Source organism: Sturnira hondurensis, unplaced genomic scaffold (assembly GCF_014824575.4).
Source record: "Sturnira hondurensis isolate 20B ecotype Veracruz unplaced genomic scaffold, ASM1482457v3 Scaffold0007865, whole genome shotgun sequence".
Classification (NCBI taxonomy): Eukaryota; Metazoa; Chordata; class Mammalia; order Chiroptera; family Phyllostomidae; genus Sturnira; species Sturnira hondurensis.
The window spans coordinates 8,663,835-8,684,895 of record NW_028080496.1 but is presented as its reverse complement, the minus strand read 5'-3'; positions in this window follow the sequence as shown (position 1 = coordinate 8,684,895).

Here is a 21,061-nt window from a genome sequence, read left to right as displayed (position 1 = left end):
CCCCGCCACCGCCGCCCCGCGGGCCCGCCCGGCGCCCAGATGCCAGGAGCTGGGGGAGGCAGGCCAGGGTTCTTCGCTCAGAGGCGGAGGCGGGGGGCAGCGAGCGTGGGCAGCGAAGAGGGCAGAAGGGGCGGGTTGGGAGGGTTGAGTCTGCGACGGCGACACCTGGAAGGCATTGTCCTTGCGAACGACACCTGTCAATCTCCGCCCCGGGGTCCCGGGCCGGGGGCGGGGAGGCCGCGGGTCTCCGCGGTGATGTCATCGCGGAGTCGCGGCCCCGCGCGGGGCAGGGAGGGGCGCGAGCGGGAGGCTGGGCGAGGGTGGGCGAGGGAAAGAAAGAAAATAAACCGCGGCCGCGCTCCCTCGCCGCGTCCTCAGCTCCGGATACACAGGGCGATCAATAATCCAACTTCGGTGTTATTTCTAATCTGGGGTGACCCGCCTCGCCTTTCCGTGGGGAAAGAAGGGGTGGGGTTACAACCTCCAACCCCACACAAGCCGCCACCCCTGGGGGAGCCCGGCCACCCCGAAGCCTTAGGTGTCTGACCCGCCGATTTTCTTGGCGGTTTTTTCCAGGCGCAGGCTTCAGGTTTAGGAGGGGGCACGCAGGGATGGAGTTTGGAAAGCCCCGCGCTATGGCAGGGGACCAGAGGAGTGGGGTCTCGGCGTGGGTGGGCGCGCCAGGGCCAAGGCGCGGCGCCCTCCGTGCGGGAGGAGGGGGAGCTGGAGGCCCCAGCCTGCAGGCCGTGGCCTGGGGGGGGGGTGCGGCACGAGAGCGGCGGCCTCCGTGGGGGCTGCTGCGGCGTCCCCCGGGGTCTCCGGTGGGTCCCGGGGAAATTCTGATCTCCCACCTACTTACTGAGTTCCCACCCCAGCCCCCTGCGCATTACTGGACTCCCCTTCTTTCTATTCTTTTCCGCCCGAGCTAATTAGCAGCCTGCCAGCGGCCTGATTTATGGAAACGCTCCGGCGGGCGGAGGCGCGTCGCCCGCCCGAGTCCGGGCAACCTCCGGGCGGAGTGGAGGGGAAGGGGGGGGGTCTCCCCCGGCCCCCTCCGGCGGGTTTCCCTGCGCTCCGCCGGAAAATTGGAAGTTGCTGTCCTTTCTGCCCGCCTGTCCCCGAGATCCCCACGCCCTCCATGCCCCAGCCCGGGACGTTGGGAACCCTGGCGCCAGCGGGGTGGGCTGGGGGCGGTGGCCTCGCAGCCGACCAAGGAGGCCCGGGCGGACAGGTGCCAGCTCCTGCCGACCCGGAGGGTGAAGGGGCTCGGATAGAGCGGGAGCCCGTTGCGTCCGGGGCGCGCGCCTCCCTTTCCACGTCCGCGTTTCCAAAGCAGGGACGGGACGTTCCACCAGGTCGGCCCCCGGCCCTAGGCTCCCAGGCCCCAAGGGAGGCGTCTCAGGCCTGGGTGGGGAGGAGTGGTCCGGAAGTCGCTTGTGACTGCCCCAGGGGAGGGCGTAGTGCACTTCACCAACCCCTCACCCCACCCCTGGCCTCTTTCTCCAGGGACTGGTCTTCCAAGGGGCCCTCCCAGTCGGAGCGTCCAGCCTAGAGTCTGGGGATTTGAAGCTAAGCGAACTCCGGGCCACAGACCGTCTCCAGAGCCTCCCAGCCAGGCGCTGACCCCCAAAGCGGCCGGGTCTCCCCGCCCTCCTTGGGCTTCCGTCCATAGTCAAGGGTGGAGCATGGGTGGGAGGTGTCCTCCCTCTTTCCCGCCGACCCCAGAAATGAAGACGGAATGGGGCAGGGCTGGAGGAGACGGGGGAGGGTAACAGCAGCACCTGTTGCTAGCGAGCCTGCTGTCGCCGGGCTCTGCACGGCCAGGTTAGCTGCCGGACTCTGGGCTGCAGGCACTGGGGAAAGGATTATCGCCCCCCCCCTCCACGCACCCCACGTCAGGCTATGATCCAAATTGCGGTTGTGTGGGAGCTGACATTGCCTAGAAATTTTACTTTAAAAGCACCCACCAGCTCACCTTCCTCGGAAGCCATGTCTGGACCCCGTGAGTGGGGCAGCTGCCAGACTGAAACCTTTTCCCCCATCACAGGACCTCTGGGTGCCGGGTCCCAGTCCTGTCCTCCCCTGGGCTCCCTAGCAGATGAGGGCCTTCTGATGTCACTGAGAACCCAAACCCTCTGGCCTCTGAGGGCCCCTGGAAAATTTAATTTCTCACTCCCCTTCCTCCCCTCCCTCCCCTTCACCTGCTGCCACCACTTCCAAATGGGTTAGTGAGTGTCCTGCAGGTCGTGGCCTGGTCCCACCTGACGGAGGAAGGAAATGGACACCCTCAGCCTCCTGGGGACCTGGGCTGGGCCCCATCTAGACTGTGGCCTGGGTGTCAGCCCCTCTGAACTTCCAACCGGGGTGAGGGCTGAGGCCACCTGCCTGGACACACTGAGGTGGCCCAAATCCAAAAATCAAGTCTATAAAGAGACCTGCCCCCACCAAAATGTCACCTGCAGGCAGTGCAGGTCCCAGGCTGCCTGGGCCACCGGAGGGCCACACTCCCAGGGCAGAGCCTGGCCCTGCTCCTGCTCAGAGAACCCGCTTGCAGGCCGATTTCAGGCCCCTCAGCCAGTGCTGACTCTTCGGCGCCCAAACAATATTCTTCACTTGTCTTTTTCAAAGCTGATTTATAGCAATCGACAGGTTAAAACCTCATCCGACTTCATTACGTGTAAAAGCTGCCCATTCCACAACCGTCACTTTTCATGACTTAACTCAAATAAATGCTTGAGGAAAATGCACTGGAAGAGACTGGAGTCGTGTGCATAATTCTCCGCCACCACATGAACGCGCCTAATGACCCGGCCCTCTGAGTTTCCGTGGACTCCCAAATGAGGCTCGAAAATACTTGCATTTACACTAGAAACTTCAAGGAAGGTGAGGTGGCAGGGAATGCGGGCTAAAGGAGGTGCAGCTGGTACTATTCCGCGACCAGGTGCAGGCTCAGCAAAGCTTCCCAGCATCCAGGGCCCAAGGCTGCTGGGTTAGGGGACAACCCGGGGGTCAAGGAAATGGTTCAACAGAGAGCCCAGGCTAACAGCCAGGCCTCTGGCCTTGCTCCGACCCCACACAGCTGGCTGCAAACCCACGGAGAAATTCATGCAAGATGGCAACGCTGTGCGCTGTGACTATTAGTAGAATTGTTTCTACCATTGTTTCGAAAATGGTTTTCAAGGCCCCCCCCCGCCCCCCGCACCGCAGGTTGAGAGAGGCGGCGGCGAAAGGCCTTTGCCCCCCTCATCTTGGACTTAGATCTTGTAAGGTACGTAGGAGGGAAAGCAGAAGGATAGAAACCAAACCGCAGGATGGAGTTGTGTCCAATACATCGAAATAGTTTCAAGGTTGCTGCCTTTTGCCCAATGCTGGGACTTCTAGGGCTGCTTTTAATTTATCTCTTCCTTTCTCTTTCTCTCTCTCGCTCTCTCACCCACCCACTCAGAACTAGCTCTCAGAAGTTAGTCAAAAAGGAAAAGAAAAACAGACACGAAAAGGTGTGTGTGTGTGGTGGGGGGAACGAAAAGGGAAGGGAAGTAAAGTTACAAGGAAGGAAAGGGAAAACCTACCAAATAGGAAAAACTTCTGGTTTGGGGGAACAGCCATTCGGAGGGCATATGATTTTGTTTCTTTTTTAAATTTTTCGTTAAAAGACAAAGATAACAAGGGAAATGAAAGAGAAGCGAGGTGTCCCGAGCAGGGATTGCAAGAGTTGGGCGCGCCTTCGGTGTGCGTGGGCCCGGCCTTCCACGCTCGGGCCGAGCCCGGTCCCCGCGCGCCGGCCCGCGAGCCTCGGGGGCCCGCGCCCCGCGTCCCACCGCGAACTCCAGCTTCGCTGACTCCCCCCGCCCGACCGGGGCCACCCGGCCCAGCAGCGCGCCCCGCCTCGGCCCGGCCGCGCTCCGCGCTGCCGCCGGCCTTCCTCGGCCGCGGCCTCGGGCCTTCGCCCGCCCGCCGACCGGCGGGTCCAGCGGGTCCAGCGGGTCCGAGCGCTCCCGGATTTTCGCGCCCAGGCGCCGGGCAGCCGGCGCTGCCCTGGCTCCGCGGCCGCGGCCTCGCTGCGGGAACGCGGCGGGCAGCCGGGCGCGCTGCCGTGCCCTGGAGCGCCACCTCGCCGCGGAAACTGGAATTACACGAACGTGCTCCCAGCCTTCTGCAGCCTAACTTGACCGTCTTCGGACTTTCCCCCAAAGCCTAAGGGAAGCTTAAATGCACAGGCCTCCTTCCCACCCGCGACACCCCGTTGTCTGCGACCGACACACTGCGCAGCGTCTGCAAAGGGACATAGCAAGGGAAAGGGAAAAAATACATAGGTGCAGTTCCGCTCAGTCTAATCGTGACGCTATGTTCCTAGAGAATAAAAAATAAACAAGAGATGTCCCTAAGAGGCCAGCCGTTTGCGCCGGCCCCCGTGTTCCGGCCACTCAGCTGTGGCCAATGCAGATCTCTCCCTTAAGGCGGTGCCTCTGAAGTCATCCCTCCCCAATTAGGATTTCCACCGAAATCCACTTATTCAGGCCCTTCAGCTATCCAAGGTGCCCTGCCATGCAAGGACCAGCCTGGTCCCCCCTCAGCCTTTGGCTCAGATGACAAAATGACCACAAAACTCAGTCCCGAAACCTGTGCGTCGATTGGCCAGCGAAAGCAGCTACAAGAGTTACACATTACACGGTGTTTCTCTGCAGAGTGTAACCAGGTGTTTGACCCTATTTTATACAGTGGGTAACCTAAGAGGCTCATCCTACCGTTACGTCCGCAGGACTACAAAAATAGAAAGAAAGTTTAAGTCCCATATATGGTGAGTCTGTGCTTCAATTTCTTTCAAAACACGCCACCCCTGAGATAGGTGTTAGAAGGAAAAACAAATTTCAGAAAACAAGATTTTTCCTGCAAAGGTGTCAAATGTGGCATTGAAACGACAGTGTCTTATCTTGCCTCATAAGGATTTGTGTAGGGTGTGCGTGTGTGTTTGGGGGTGGAGGGTGCACAGAATTCTGTCTAATGTGGTTTTGACTACATTTGTTTCTGCATAAAGGAGCTCATTGGGTCCCATGGGTAATGCTGCCTGAGCTAGAAGTTACGGCCACAGAGTGGATATGGCCATGTGCTGAGCCCTTGCATTTCCCTGCCTGGACAGACTCAGGCTGGAGACCTTTTCCGAAACGTTTGCCCTTCCTGGGTGGGCAGGCAGTCCTCCCAAAAGGCACGCAGGCAATGGATGGAGTCTCTCCTCCTCAGGACCCACACTCGCGTGGCAGGTTAGGAGGCTCTTGGAGAGCCTGTGCTCAGCAATTACAGGGCTTAGCCAGGGAAATAGCCACGTTGGCTTCCTGGGTGGCTTGTCTCTTCTTCATCAGGCTAGGAAAGTCTTCTGAGAGGCCCTGATTTCTCAGCAGGGGTTGAACGAGGACCCCTCACCCCAGGCAGCTGGGGAGGGGTTGGGGTGGGGGGCCATGGGAGTCCTGGGGCCTGGTTGGGGTGTTATGTTGGGGAGAGGGGATCTACTGAGAGAAGCTGGGACCCAGAAGGCCCTGGGGTCCGCTGCGGGACATAAGTGAAGAGCAGGCACGAAAAGAGAAGAGAGAAGAAAATGAGAAACTCGACTCTAGTTGTCTCCAGGTTGGAGACGTCTCTACATAGGAAACGGCTTCTCGCCTCTCTCTCTCTCTCTCCCTCTCTCTCTCCTCCTTGCGTTCATTTCTATCTCCTCCACCCCTCCTGTTCTCACATTCAGATTTTCTGGTTTTTCCCCCCCACTGAATAATGCCGGGAGATGAAAAATGATTTTTTATTGCTATTACACTTCCTACCGCAAGACGCAGTGCAAGAAGGCAGAGTTTGTATTACAACTATGTCACAATGTTCCATTGATGCGAAACATGTAGCCAGAGGGTGTTGCTAATGATTCCTGGATTGGAGAGACATCCAGGCTGGGAGAGGAGAGGGTGAGGAGGGAAGGGGAGACCGAGGAAGGGGGAAGAGGGAGGAATTTCATTACAGAAGGTGGGGAGGGGGGTCAGCCTCGCATCAGGCCTGATAATCTACTCAGGATATTTTCAGATTTCGAGGTTTTTTCCCTCTCTCTTCCGTGTGAGCTAGAGAGAAACCAATCTCTTTTAAAATACCACAAAGTGGTGGGGGTTTTTTGCATGTTCATAACTATTAATTATGTTTACAGCCAGTTAACTGAAGAACTCTCCTTTGGAAAGAATCAAACTTCGGAAAACGCTTAATATAGATTAAAGGCTTTGCCAGGAGCCGAGGCCGTTTGGAAGGAGGCGGGGACCCGATAATCACCCAGCGCACTGCGGCCCGCAGGGGCTCCACGCCCCCGCTGCCGCTGCCCACACACGTGTGCGCTCGCCTGTGACCGCCTGGTGGGGCCCAGGGTGCCCTCCGGGCGGCGCGGGCTGGGCCTCAGCTCGGTCTGGGCGCAATTGTGCTGGCGAGGTCCGAACTCCCCGGCGCCCTCCCCCGGGACGAGCCCTACTTAGGGAATCGGGAGGTTTCGCGGTTCCTACCGTGGCCCAGGCCGGTCCCACCGCCCTGCAGTCCGCTTCTGTCCCCCGGGGCACAGAGAGGAGAACATTCCCTGGGGGCTGCGGCCCTTTGAACCCCAGAGCCCTGGGCTCCCGCCCGGTCGCGCGCAGCTCGCTCGGGGCCCGGCTGCGGAGCGGAGTGTGGGTGGCGGGTGGGGTTGAAGGGGAGTGGGGGAGCGGGAGGGGTGGAGGGGCGGGGGCGGGAGCCGGGCGTTAAGCCTGGAAGCTTGGCTGTTTACCCAAACGATTTTCCTTTCAGGCCCAGACGCCAATGAGACAAGATCAAACTCCCCTCTTCGGTGCGTGTGTGTGCGTGTGTGCGTGTGTGTGTGTGTGTGTGGCCTTTTCCAAGCGGGGCTTTGTGAATGGGTGCCCCGGGGACGAGGGCTGGGAGGGACCAGAGGCCGACCCGGGCACCAGCGCCTCCTCCCGGGGCCTAGCAGCAGCCAGCGGAGGACGCAGGGTCTGAGCGCTGGGGAGGGCGCGCCAGACGCTCCGGGGCCCGGAGCTTGCGAAGCCGGCCGCGGGGACACAGGCCGCGGAGAGCTAAGGGCCGAGCCTCCCCGCAAAGCCGAGTGGGGAGACGCAAGATCTTGAGTGGGAGGGGCCGGGGGAAATCATAGGAATCACATCCTCCTTCCAGGCCCTCCATTTCCAATCCCTCCAAAGCTTAAGTCTAGCTCCTTAGGCCACCGATTTCTCCCTGACCCGCTCTCTCGAGACGTACTAGCTTCGAATTAGGCCAAGGTTTTGGCCCTGGCGATACATTGGGGATCCGGCAAAATGCGCCGCCAGGCCGGCGCTTGGGTCCCTCGCGCCGAAAAAGGACTAGAAAGAAAGAGAGAACGGATGGTCTGCATTGACAAGACATTTGTCATTTTTAAAGGGGTCCGTATCCAAGATTATCCATCAACCTGGTGAGGGGAAGGGACCGGACAAGGAGGAAGGGGACGAGCCCCAGGGGTGGTGCAGCAGGTGGGTCGCCGCCCTGGGCGGAGCTTCTGCTGCTGCCTCCAAGGAGGACAGGGATCGAAAGGTCATTTGCGAAATGATAACAACAACAGCAATGTTATTAGTACTATTGGTAAGAAGAAGAATCCGGGAGGGGGAGTTACATTTATTTAAGATCGTAAAATAAAATCAGCTACCTGGCGTGAGACAGTGTTTAGACGCTTTTGTCTTCCAACTCATACCCCTCGGCCCAGGCCCGTGAAAGTCTTACCCAAAGAATTGTTTCTGAAAGAAAAACGTGTCATTCCGACGTTTCTGACTCGGCCTGCCCTGGGTCTCCCGCCCCCTTCAACACACCAGCCTGTTCTCACTAAAGGTTTCCTTTTCGGTTGTTTGCGCTAAAGCAACGACCCACTCTCGGTTGTCAGAGGATGTTATGGGGCGGAAATGCCCCTCCCCCGGCGCTGACCTGGGCCGGGCCCTTTAGGGACCGACAAACACCTGCTTCAGGCCTTAGTGTCTTCTGCCCAGGGTGGCCCAGGCCTGGGCAGACACCCTGCGGGAGGAATGGCAGGGGCCTCGGATTTTCCCCAGCCCGTCAGAGATGGGGGGCTGTGGATCCGGCCTTGTAGGGGGCAGAGGCGGCTGGTGGGCCCCTAGGCGGGGAGCACAGCTGTGCCGTGGTTGCTCTGGAACACACGTGTGTGAGAGAGGAGGTGCTTGTGGAGGAAACCAGATGTGCCTAATATTGATGACAACAGGGAGCATTTATTGAGTGCTTACTATGTATTGGGCATTGTGTCTGGGAGCCTCCAGACCTGAGGACAAACCATCGTGGCCAAGGGTAGGGGCGGGAGGCTGGGTTGGGGAAGGCAGGTGGGATGGCATGCCTGGAGATCAAGGTTTCTGGCTTGAAATGCATTCTCCCGGCTGGGGGAGGTTTGGCACCGAGGACAGCCAGGAGCCAGGCGGAGGCACGCTCCCTCGAGCGTTTTCCAACAACCTGTCTGCCCAGCGTGGCCATGCGTCGTGTGGGCCCACGGCCCGGGACGGGGAGAGGGAAGGCGAACAGGTTCCGGTGGCGTTCCTACTTCTTGGAGCTGGCACTGTGGAGGGGAGTAGCCTGAGCCGCGAAGGCCGCGAGGGCCAGGCTCCAGGCAGGCAGACAGGCGCAGAGTCAGGCCGGAGTCTCCGCATCCTGCGCCTTCTCCAGCCCAGGTCAAGGCCGCGATGCTCCAGGCCCTGTGAGCTTCCCTGGCGGTACCAGCAGGCGCTTGGTCAAACCCCGCGCCTCCGCAGCTGAGGAGGGAGTCTTGGGCCTAAGCAGCTCCGCGCGCCCGCCGGACGACAAGCGCTGAGCACAGGCCACACCGCGCCCCCACGCCGCCCGGGGGCTCAGGCCTCCGTCCCAGGGGGCAATTTGGCTCCGTTCGCCGCCGCTCCCTCCCATCCCCCTGAAGCAGAGGCCGAGACTCGCCGGTGACCTGTGCCGTGCCCCGCGAGGGTGGAGAAAAGCAGGGCTGCAGAGCTCCGTCTGGAGACAAAAGGCCTCGGCGCCCAGGCCTCCACTCCGCGTTTCACACCCGCGTCCCTCTACGCGGAGGAGGCCGGAGCAGGTGAAAGGGCTGTTTCGTAGGGGTGCTCGGGTAGAGGGCCTTGATTGATCCCAGAAATTGGACACCTCCCAGTGGAAGGGCACGGGCACGGCCCGGACATCTGCTCCAAACGTATGCCCCCCCGTCCACCCACCCACTCCGCCCGGCGTTCCTCCCATAAAGAGGTCCCTTAGTTGCTGGTCTTTCCCTTCTAGTCTCATTGCAAATCGCCTGGAAGCTAGAAAATGCTCGCCCCTCATATCGGCCAACAGAGGTTACCTCTCTCCCTAAAAGAACAAACAAAATTTTTTTTAAAAACCCGACTCTAGTTTTTCTTCTACTAGACGAGGAGAATTCACAGCTTTAAACATTTTTAAAAAAATCTTTAAGCTCTTTCTGGGCGTGCGAGGTGGTTGGAACACGTGGCNTGGTCTTTCCCTTCTAGTCTCATTGCAAATCACCTGGAAGCTAGAAAACGCTCGCCCCTCATATCGGCCAACAGAGGTTACCTCTCTCCCTAAAAGAACAAACAAAATTTTTTTTAAAAACCCGACTCTAGTTTTTCTTCTACTAGACGAGGAGAATTCACAGCTTTAAACATTTTTAAAAAAATCTTTAAGCTCTTTCTGGGCGTGCGAGGTGGTTGGAACACGTGGCGAGCTAGTCCTGCGAAGAAGAAATCGCCTCTTCCCGCAGTCCATCATTTTGGTATTACAAGCCACCGCCGTGGCGCAAGACATACCACCCGGCCGAAGACTATTGATAGATGACAGTAGCGATATTCGCAATCGATCCTTTAATAGGCAGACGTCATAAATCATGTTCAATTCCCTGACAGCACAGTACTTCACTTAATAATATAATTAAGATTAAAACTTGAGAGGTATTGGAGGCAGCGGGTGGGGATGTCATAAAAATTGCGTTCTGGACATGGTGGTGGAAGGAAAAAGGACCTTGATATGATATAACCCCCTTGTCAAAAAGTGGGGACTCCAGGGTGCTCCTGTCCCCCAGAGCCCTTGGGGACAGAGCCCTGTCCCCCACCCCTAACCACACACCTTTCCTCCCCACCCACCATCGGAAATCCCATCTCTGATAGGTTAGCAGACAGCAAAGCAGCTCCTTAGAAATGGTGTCCAGGAAGATAAGGTGAAATGGGACTTGGCTTGGATGAGTTTTCTGGGTTTGGGAATCGTTAAAGAAAATGTTTTTCATCCATTACTTTAGCCTGGCATCTGGAGGGGAAAAAATGTCCAGGAGACTTAAGAAGTGATGTTGCTGGGCTCTGCAAATGCAATTCATTTGCTCACTCATGTTCCAAAATTACATATAAACCCCTGAACACGCACAGGTCTGCCAGTCCACTCCTTCCTTGTGTCTGAACAGCCCCGTGAACCCGCCCACTCGGCCTTCCAGGCCGGGCCATGGGCCCCAGGATGGAAACCAAAAGTTCAGGTGAAGAGCAAAACCAGAGGGGCGGGTTCGGGGCAGGCAGGGGGCCCGCTCCGCACTTAGCTTCGTGGGGAGAGCTGATTGTCGGAGCAGTGAAAATTATTTCAAAGACCGGAATAGGAATCAAATCAATCAGAGCTGACAAATGGGAGAGATTTGAAAGTCAGTGGTAATTTACAACTTTGTTATTAGTTAAGAATTGTTATTAGTTAAGAACCGGCTGCCTTGTAGCAGTAATTAATAATACTTAGAGGGGAACCATTTGGAAATCCCCTGCTATTGTTTTTCCCCCCCCCACCCTTTCTCTGTCTGTTAAGGAAGGAAGGAGACATGGGAAGCACATGGGTGATCAGGAGAAGGAGGAAAAATTCTAAGTCGTCTGTGGGGAGAACAAAACTGGACAATATAAAAGGAAGGGGGGAAAAAGATTGGACCCCTGGGAGGCCATCAGGAAATAAAGAAAATGCAGGAGGAGGGCTACTAAATCAGAAAATGAATTCTGTAACCATACCCCACGAGCAGGCTGGCTAAAGGTTGAATTTCAAATGGCCCAGAAAGTCCATCAAAATGAACAGTGCTACTAAAAAATCTTGAAAGCACCTCAGCTCAGAATCAAGGCAGAGCTCGGGGCATTGTCTGTTTTGTGGTTGTTAACAATGTATTTCTTTACAGCCTCCGAGCAGACGTGTGCGCAGGCTCTTCCCCAAATTCCATCCCCGGAGACCCGCCTGGCTTTCATGTTCTGGTGTTAAGTCGCAGACGGTCCCCTCCCCCCTCCCCAGCCTTACCGTTGATTATTAGGTTGTCTCAGCCCCACCTAAACAGCACACCGAAAGAGGGACTTGTTGAAAAACTATAAATCATTTCCGTGTCTGAGCTTGGAAAAGCACTCCAGGCTTGCTGTGAAAAGATACAGAAATTCCCAGCCATCTGCTCGTGGAGGGAAAGCTGCTACTTCCCTGAACTTTTATTTGTTGCACGGGGGAATTTTGCAGATTGGCGGAAAAAGGATGGAGGGGAAAATAGAATAACTTCGGCAAACTTTATCTGGTGTTTATGATGCGCCCCGGGTCTCATCTCCTTGAACCCAGGCTGGGTCTCCAAAAGGTGGCTAGCCGTGGAAATGTATTGGTCTCTAAATTAAAAGATTCATGTGATCTAAGAGGTTAACGTCCAGTCCCTATGCGGTGACTTGCTTCGCAAACCCCTCTGTGGGGTCTGCACAAAGGCTGTTGGGAAAATCTGCAAAATAGACACACACAAACACACTCCCTCCTTAAGCCCCAAATGCCATTCGCTTTCTTTTGTTGTTTCTTCTGTTACAAACCTCCAGTTTCTTTCTAGGTGGCTGGGTTGGCTGGCTCTCCCCAGGCACAACCAGCTGAACTTGGCCATTTTGTATCTCTAGCTTTTACTAGCAGTGAATGAAAGCACGAGGGGTGGGGGTGGGCGCAGTGGAAGGGAAGACGTGAACTAATTCAAATAAAGCAGGACACTCCACGAGGGGTGTGGAGGGGGAGAGGTGTGGACAGGAGACACGTTCTGGGGAAGAAACAGGCAAACTGGAAATTGATGAGATGTGTTTTCAGGGATCAGCCTCAGGGTCCGATAGGAACCTGGCAGAATGAAGGCAGCAGAGAGGAGACCCAGAGAGAGAGAATATTCCTGAGGGGAGCTGGGAGGAGAGAGCAGCAAGGACCCCAGATCCCAAGCAGGGAGCGAACTATGGAGATGGTAATGAAGGAAAATTAACCTCTGGGTTGGGTCTGTGACATGGGCCCTCTGCTGAATGCCTGACCCAGGCGCTGCCTCCGGCTCCGCTCTGCACCCGCGAAATGAGATAATGGCTCCGAGACCGGCAGCCTGGGTGCAGAAGGCTCCCAAGCGCGGCTGTGGGGCGTGCAGAGTGCAAGCAGCTCCCCCCCGAGGAAAGAAACACAAGCGAGAGCGCCCAGAATCACGCTCAGGAGCCCAGGGCAAACCTGTCGGAGCCGGGCAGCTTGGCTTGACCTCTGGAGCGCCTCCCGGCTGGGCCGCTAAAGGACAGGGGAACGGGGCCTGGACACTGAGGAACAGCCTCCTCTCCGTCGCTCCAGTCTGTCACCAAAGGCCCCGAATAACCAGGCCTCTGCAAGGCAACACAAGGGATAAATGGATTTCGTCTCCAGGAACGTGGCTACTGGGCCAGCGGATTATTGCTTAGCCAGAGAAAATGTACGGTGGTGGGGAGGGTGGGGGGGGGGCGGTGGTGGATAAAGAACAGAGAACAGCGGAAGAGGACAGGTCCTCCAACAAATGGAAAGGGACACTTAAAAAGTGGAGTAGCTGTAACTGCACATCACACACACACCCAGACTTCAAAAAAAAAAAAACCCACACAGGGATTTTTATTAAATAAACCAACGGACAACCAAACGCACATCCCAAATACATTCGCTTCTGCTGTCCTAGGGGAAGGGACTTTGAAACGATGGTCGGGGCCCTTCTGGCCTTTATTTACCACTGGGGTGTCTGTCAGTCTGTCTGTCAGCTGGTCCACAGAAACCCTGCAGGCCCCGATGGAGAAGGGGCCTCCCAGAGGCTGAACGGTGAGGGCTCCCTGTCGGAGGCAAAGGGATCATATTTCCAAGGAGAGACATCAACAAACCGCAACCTTAGTGACGGTGACAGCGCAGAATTATGTTTAATGTTGCCGGGGGGGAGAGGGGAAATATAAAATTAGCGCGGAGAAAATGTTTCCCAGACCTTCCTCCCGAGGCAGGCAGCGGACGGCACCGGGATGGGCCCGAGGCGGGCGGAGGCCCGGAGGCCGGGCGAGGCCGCAGCACTCAGTGCCGCCACGGCCCCTCCCGCGCCCCCAGGGATCCTCATTCCCTAGGAGGCGAAGGAAGCTTCTGGAAAGAGGTTAAGGACACTCAGAACAACAACTTCGCTTGGTGCAGAACCTTTTCTGGAGAAGAGGGGGTGTGCAGACGTCCGTCCTGGTAGAGGGGACAGTTGAATGAGTAGTTTTAAAACCCAGGCCCGAAGCCACAGGGTTTTAAAAATAGGGATGAGTGTGGTGAAGGGGGCGGCTGGGCCTAGAAAGAAAAGAAGGCAATTGGTGGGGGGAACGTGTATGTGCACCCCTGTTCCCTCCTTCTGGGAACTGGGTGGCCGTAGAGAGACGATGCTGAAGGGATCTAAAAAATTTTTGAATAAATTAGCACACCACTCTTTGGAACTTGCTATCGGACCTGGTCAGCTGCCTGGGCCAGGTGGGCAGGACCCCACAGCCTTCCCAAGAGCCCCTGTCTCCATAGGTGCACCCACCCACCCACCCCCCAGCCGGGCCAAGGGCAGGCACCAGCTGCCTGGCAGCCGAAGGGATTGGCTCAGAGAGAGCCAGGGAGGGGGAGACAGTGGCATTTGCAAGGCAGAAACAGTTTCTGTTCAGTCAGTGCAAGAGATTATTTCCTAAGATGCTTATTTAAAGAGACGGGGAGGGGGGGTGGAGAGAGAGAGAGAGGAGAGGGGCTATATCTCCTATCCTTGTCCTGTTGTGGTTATAAAGAATATAACCTTGCCTTTGTCTGGACCCTGGGTTATGAACGGACACAATTTCTCTCCTTAGTCTCAGGCAAGGGGAGGAAGGGTGAGAGACAGGGTAGCTGGAACATTCATTTTCCAATAATCCAAACGAAAAAGAAATATATTTTTTAAAAGAATCTAGGTGATGAAGGCAGGGACGGAGAGACTGCAGTACAGGGAGTAAGTTTCGGGGCGGGGGGGGTGGTGGTGTAGAACAGAAAACAGTCTGATTCTTTAAAGACGAATCTGTGCAGAGTAATCGAGAAAACACAGCTGGGGAGGGGAAGCAATAGTCATTTTCCATGTGGTCACTCAGCAGCTCAAGGGAGACACGGGGAAGCTGCTGTAGGCTGGGCACACTTTCACCCTTTGATTTTAGCAACAAGTATCAAAAGATCCGAACTAATTGATTGCCGAGTCCCTTGGCCCTCCTCCAAAGAGCAATATAGATTTAATTGTATGTTGCTTAAAACTCCATTTCTCGAACAGTGTGAAACATGTAATAAAAGTCATAAACCCTATCGGGGAATTTTTTTCCCCCCACAAGCATAAATACCCGACTGACACTTGGAAATCTTAGCTAATACTCCTAATGGGTTAAAAAAACAAAATGGCATGTGGGAGGGGTAGCCACATAATAAAATCTAAACTGTTAATCCATTTTAACTCATTCAAAAAGGGCCTGCGGTTGCGGGTGGGACGCTTTGCAGAGGAGGGGTGGGGGCAAGGGGGACCCCACATCAGACAGCCGACGTTCAAATGCGGTTCTGGAAACCACACTCCCTTAGCGGGAAGCAAGTCCTGGCTTTCCAGAAGACACCAGAAATGTCTCCACGTGGGGAGAACAGACCTGAAAGTTGCCGCTGAACTGCCTGGCCTGAGCTCTCTCCTCTCTCTGTCCGGCTCCCCCCCACCCCCACCCCAGAGACTAGGAAGCCACTCAGAGGCAGCTGAGGCTGAGAGAGAGGGGGGAGAGAGAGGGGGCTGGAGGCAGGCAGGAGAGAGCTCCAAATCGGCTTGATGACCCCCCCTCAGCTCCAGCCCCTCCCAGGCAGCCACTCCCCCCCCCCCGCCCCCGCCCCCCTGCCCTCCCTCCTCCTGGACCCCCAGCGGCTGGTGGCATCTAAAACCAGCCCCGGAGCCCCCCTTCCCTGGCCTGGGGCCTGCATCTCCAAGCCCCAGCCCCGCCTGCCATTCGGTCCCTGGTCACCCCTGTCGCCAAGTTCGAGGGCCTGGCTGCATGTAGAAAATCCACGTGAGCCGCCCACCCCGCTGCCCCCCCCCCCTTGCCCAGCCCCTGACACAGCAGCATTGAAGCCGGCCCGGAGGTCCCGGAGGTCTCCCGAGTGCGACAGTACTCAGCATAGCGGGTAGATGGCACAATTTTCTAACATTTAGAGAGAGGAACCCACGCTGGGAGCAATAAGTCCATTTAAAAGCCCTTTATTTAAAAGGAACAAAGATAACTGACAAGCGAAGTACAGAGACATCTCAATGAAATTTCCAAAGAAGAAAGAGAAAGCAGAGGCCAAGGCAAATGCGAAGGGGGCTGGATGGAACAGGCCAGCGCTTGGCTCCCCCTCGAAGAGAAAGATAAAAGACGAGAAGAAAGGGGTGGCAGGCACTGAGGCTGTGCCCGTGCAGCATCACAGTCTCAACCAAATCCTGCAAACCCCACAGCCACACAAACTTGAGGAAGGCCGGGGCTTGGGGGGGAAGCCAGACCTGCTTAGGGTCACAGACTTGGAAACTCTGCCCCCACCTTCAGGTTGCACCCTAACCTTGGAGATCAGCCGCTTGTGCTCCGCATGGTGCGCCCAGGCAGCCGGATCCGGGCAGCATCCAAGGCTCCCAGTCTGGGAGCACTCGGGCCTTTCCTAGGGCCTGGGGACCGGGGGGCCTCTGCCCTTCAGCCCCCTCTCCTAGAATGGTGCCCAGGGTTGGGCTTTGGGCCCAGCGAGGACCCCGCGACCTGGATGCAGCCAAAGCCAGGATGCTCAGAGCCCACTGGCAGACTCAGGAACGATGGCCATCCCTTCAAAGCAAGAGGGGCGGAGGGCGGCCACTGACACCCCCTGGCAAAGTGAAGCTCCCCACCTCCAAGCCTAAATCTCAGGTTCCGGAAGCTCTCCAAGAGAGGAGCTCAGAAGGCCAAGAGAGGCGACCAGAGGCCAGAAGGGCGCCCCGCCTGGGGTCCTCCAGCTCCACCCAGGCCCTCCAGGCGGGTGACAGCGGGGTGAGGCGGCCGGCGCCCGCAGGGGACCAGATGATTGTATTTGGGTGGGTGCTTGCCGACATATTTGCTGAGTAAACCTCCCTCACTGTGCTGAAGGCGAATCCCCGCGGATAAATCCATCATTACCGTTTGGATTCACGGAGGCAGCCGCGCCACGAAATTCATCTTACATTTGTAGCGCTTTAATAGACATTTATTAAATGCTTTTAGAGAGAGGCATGGGGCGCGTGATTACATCCTAGTTGCAGACGGAACATAAAGACCCACGTTAACACCCATTTGCAGGAAGGAAGGAAGAGGTGGGGAGGGGGGTGCAGAAGGAGAGGCCAGGAGCGATGGGAAGGGCGGGCCGGGGCACGGACCCTGGGCGTTATTAGCCGGTAGCCAGGGCTGTCTGGCGGGGGCCGAGGCGAGAGCCACGGAAGTCAAGGGCCGCGAGCAGGCTGGAGAAGTCCCCGCACGCCTGGCAGTTCCCCGCGCTTCCCCTTCCTTTGCAGTCCCCGCCCCCACTCCGAGTCAGGGTGGGGGTGGGGGCCTTCTGTTCTCTATGCCGAGCGCAAAGGACCTTCGCACTGCCTCCGACGACCCCTTTCTGTCCCCCCTGCTCCTGTACTTTATTCCAGGCCTCTCCAACGGACACTCCGTGGATTCGCCAAACGAGAGACGGAAGCGTGCTCCCGCACTCCAGGACCCGCAGGAGGTTTTTAAAAAGCACCCTATCTGCTCACCCACCTCCAAACCAGTTAGCCCCAGAGCTGAGCCAGGCCTCTCCCGGCACAAAGCAGGCAACCCTGGCCAGGGGGGCGGAAATAGCCTCGCGGGAGCTGCAGGGGTTCCTTGGCCTGGCTCGTTCTGCCCTGGGTGCCTCTGCGCCCGGCACCGGCAGGGAGCCACGCCACCTTCGCATTTCTGACCGAGTCGTGCCTTGGGGATCTGCCCTGGGCTTGCCCCGCGCCCCTGGACCTCAGCCTCGGGGAGCTGGGCTTGCGGGAATGTCTGAGCCGCCAAAAGGCCTGACGCCTTCCTGATCGCCCCCAAAGCCTCGCCTGAAGGCCCAGGCCCTGGGCTCTGTCGGTTCTGCGCGCGCCCTGGCTGCCCCAGGAGGCAGCCTGCGACCCAGGGCGGACGGTCGCGGTCAGGACCCCAAGCCCTCCCTGGGTCTTGGGTAGGGACACTTCTTCTATCTCAAAGTTGCCATAAGAAAATAAATACAAGTGACACTGTGCTGGGCCAAAGCTCATTAGTTCGTTGTCCAGGCCTAATAAAAGAACAGAAGCGCAAATTACAGAGTTCAGCTTCCACACACGCTCTGTCACCCGGGATCAGCGTACCTCGAGACTGATTCCAATTGCTCCCAACTTGCCGTGCGGTTCGCCCCCGCCCCCCCTCCTCGCGAGCAGGAGGTTGGGTGGAAAAATATGGTTCCGAAGGGGGTAATGATCAAGCTTTTCCTCTCGGAAGCCTGCGCCACCTCATTTCCCATCAGTAATCCCAATAAAATTAACGTCGTGGCTGCGACACTCCTGAAATAACACGCTCTCCCCCAGCAAAAGGTGAACACCAAAACGGCCCTTTGTTCAGCTAATTAACGAAGGCCCAACTCTGAAAGCAGATGTGTTTTCTTAGCTAATCACAGCATGTTTCTTTCAAGGAACGTCATTTTGAGGGGGCCGCTTGGGGGATGGGGAAGGGGACAGGGGACACAGCACACCCCCCTTCGGGCCTTCTCTGCCTCAGGGGTGTCTCCCCCTCCGCCAAGCCCCAGAGGCTGAACCCCGGTAGCTCATTTCCCACACCTATCTCCCCCTTGGCCCTACCCAGAGGCCCAATAGGCACCTCAGCACGGGCCCCAACGCCAGGCCTGCTGGATTCCAGGGGAGACAACAAAAATCAAAAATCAAAAAACAACGACGACGTTGAACGACACCGATGCCACCTTAAATGAGGCAGTTTTACAATTCACTCTGAACGGGACGCTAACTTATTACAAGTGAGTTATCAGGAGGATGATAAGATTTATGGCCCTGAAAGGCAGCTTTTCGCCTTACTGACAATGGAAGTTAACCAGAGGAAATCGGTTCTCTGGTAGAAATGAGCATCCCGTCCCTGTTCGGGGGCATCTACAGATCCGCCCAGGAGGGCAGATACCGAGCCCCTTTGTGTTTCCTGATGAAAAATCCTCCCTTTTCTTTTTGGTTACGAAATGGGGTCTCCTTGGTGGAGAAGCACTTGACTCAGCTTTTTGAATGTGAGCTTGGGAGAAAAGAGAGAGAGAGAGACAGAGAGAGAGAGAGAGAAAAAAGAAAATGGGGATGGAGATAGAGGTGAGAGGGTCAGTTCTAAGCCCTGGGGTTCACCCAGAGAAACTACTTCTCTGGTCTCTTTGCCATTCGGGGAAAAAAAAAAGGCTTTCTCCTAAACCAACACAGTAAGCAAACTTTAAAAAACTGGGGTCCTATTACAAACCAACGCCCAGCACTAACTGCTTTAAAATTACTGCATAATTAGATTTAGTTGAATTTCACCATTAATTAGGCAGCCGCACTGCAGGGAGCCTTTGAAATCTGAGAAAATGGGAAAAAATCATCTGAAGCACGTTTTTAAAACGCAACTTCAATAAATCTTGGCGAGGCCCGGAATTCAGAGAGTCCCTCGCTCGCCTCCCAGGCGGCGGAGGGTCGGGTCTGCAGTCTCGGGCTGGGGCTGGGATTGGACGTAAGGGGCTATCTGTCCCCTCTGCTGAGAGCTCGGCCCGGGCCCATCCACGGTCTCCGAGAGCTCAGGCCCTCGGAAGACCCGCTCTGGGAGGCCAGGTCTGTCCCGCCGCCGGCCTCGCCCACCCTCAGACCGATCACAGAAAGGGGATGCTCGCTGCAGGCGCGATCCTGCCAGGGGCGCTGTCCACGCGGGTGCAGACATTTCTAGGGCCTGAGACCACCCTCCCGGAACCGGCCCCTCCTCCCCTGCGCGCCCCCAGTCGGCCCTCCGCCCGGAAAACCACCTTTCCTATAACTTTGACCTGCAAGCTGCAAGTTCTGCCCATGTCCGGCGGGGTCCGCAGCCTGGCCCCCACCCCCAGCTCGGCCCGCGCCGAGCCAGGCGCAGCCCCTGCATTAATGAGCGCGAGAACCGACTGAGGTCTGCACACACACATACACACACCCCTCCCCCTATACCATTAAAACATTTGAGATCTTTTGAGGATCCAGACTTTGGCTTCCCCTAAACTGATTCTCGAAGGGCGAGAAGACATGAAATAAACTCTGCTGATTACGGGTTGGGGGGGGGGCGGCGCGCAAGAGGGAACAGGGTCCTATGTTACCACTATTTGCCCTACGAATACTGCTGCCTTAATTACAGATCATCGAGGACCGATCGCACGCTCCCTGGCCAGGCAGAGTTGAAAAGAGCGTTTTCTGCCTGCAGATGGAATGGCCTTTGGCCGTCAACCCCCCCCCCTTTTTTCCCTTCTTTTTGGGAACCAATGTGTTTCCCATTACCCGGCCCTGCCGTGCCTGGCAGCCCGGCGCTCGCGGAGCAGGGGGAGACGCCATGTTGGCTCAGCTCAGAGGACCGAGTCAAAAGCAAGCTCCGAGGCAGAGTTTCACACGCCCCGGCTCCCCCCACAGCGCCCCCCGCCCCCGCCCCCCGCGCGCCGCCGCTCGCCACACCACCCCGGAGCGCAGCCCCGCGCGCCCGGCACCCCGGACTTTCCCGGGGCGCGGGCGGAATTCCGCCGTGCGTAAGTGGGGGGCGGGGGCCGGGGGGCAGGCACTCTGCCGCAGCCGCCGCTGCCAACTCCGGGCCCCGGTCCCCGCGGCCGCCGGATGCTACCCCCGCCGGCTCCGCTGAGCCAGCCCCGGACCTCGCCCGCTAACTTGGAGCCCCAGCCTCTGGCGGCCCAGGGACAGCTAAGGGTGCAAGGCCCAGGCTGGGCGACCACGCGCCGAGCGATCGGGCCAGAATCCCCCCGCCGAGCTCAGCCTTCTCCCAGGTTTGTTTGAAAGTGGTGAGAAGCAGCGGTCGCCCCCCACCCTCCCTCTCTCCCCGCACTATTGTTGCATTTCGCGTCTAACTGGGGTCTCTCACACCCCCGAGCGCCAGGAGGAGGAGGGGGAGCGGGACAGGGAGCAGAAATAAAGCGAGCTCAGATCAGATGAAGGGGGAAAAAAAAAAACCCAGCAAGGAAAAAGAGACACTTAAAGGGAAAGAGTCGCCATGTTTAGCAGCTTTTTTAAAGATCTCGTCAATTTCACACAGAACGCACTCGCTGGGTCCCAGCCCTCGTCTTTTGTCCAATTCGGTCGCAGCAAAGATCTTTTGTTCTAACTCAGCGTGAAAAGAAAAACTTTCTTTAAATGCCATAAACTTCAACCAAGCTCAAGACTCTAAACAGATCCTCCTCCGGCCACTCCAAACATATACAAGAGGTTTTGTTTTAACCGTTTGAAAAATTTGGGGTCCTGTTTTTCTGCCTCGCAGACCCCAGGCTGCTTGCTGAAACTTAAGGACAGGGCGAGAGAGATCCCCCACGTCCACAACACATGCTTAAAGCATAATAAAACAGGGACTGTCTTTTGCTTTGAAAATCATAAATTATAATTTAATGCCAATAATCATTTACAACAAATGGCTGTTTACAATAAACTAACACAAAACAAATAAGGAAAAGGGCCTGTGTTTTACTTATTAGAGAAACTTCACACACTCACATGGGT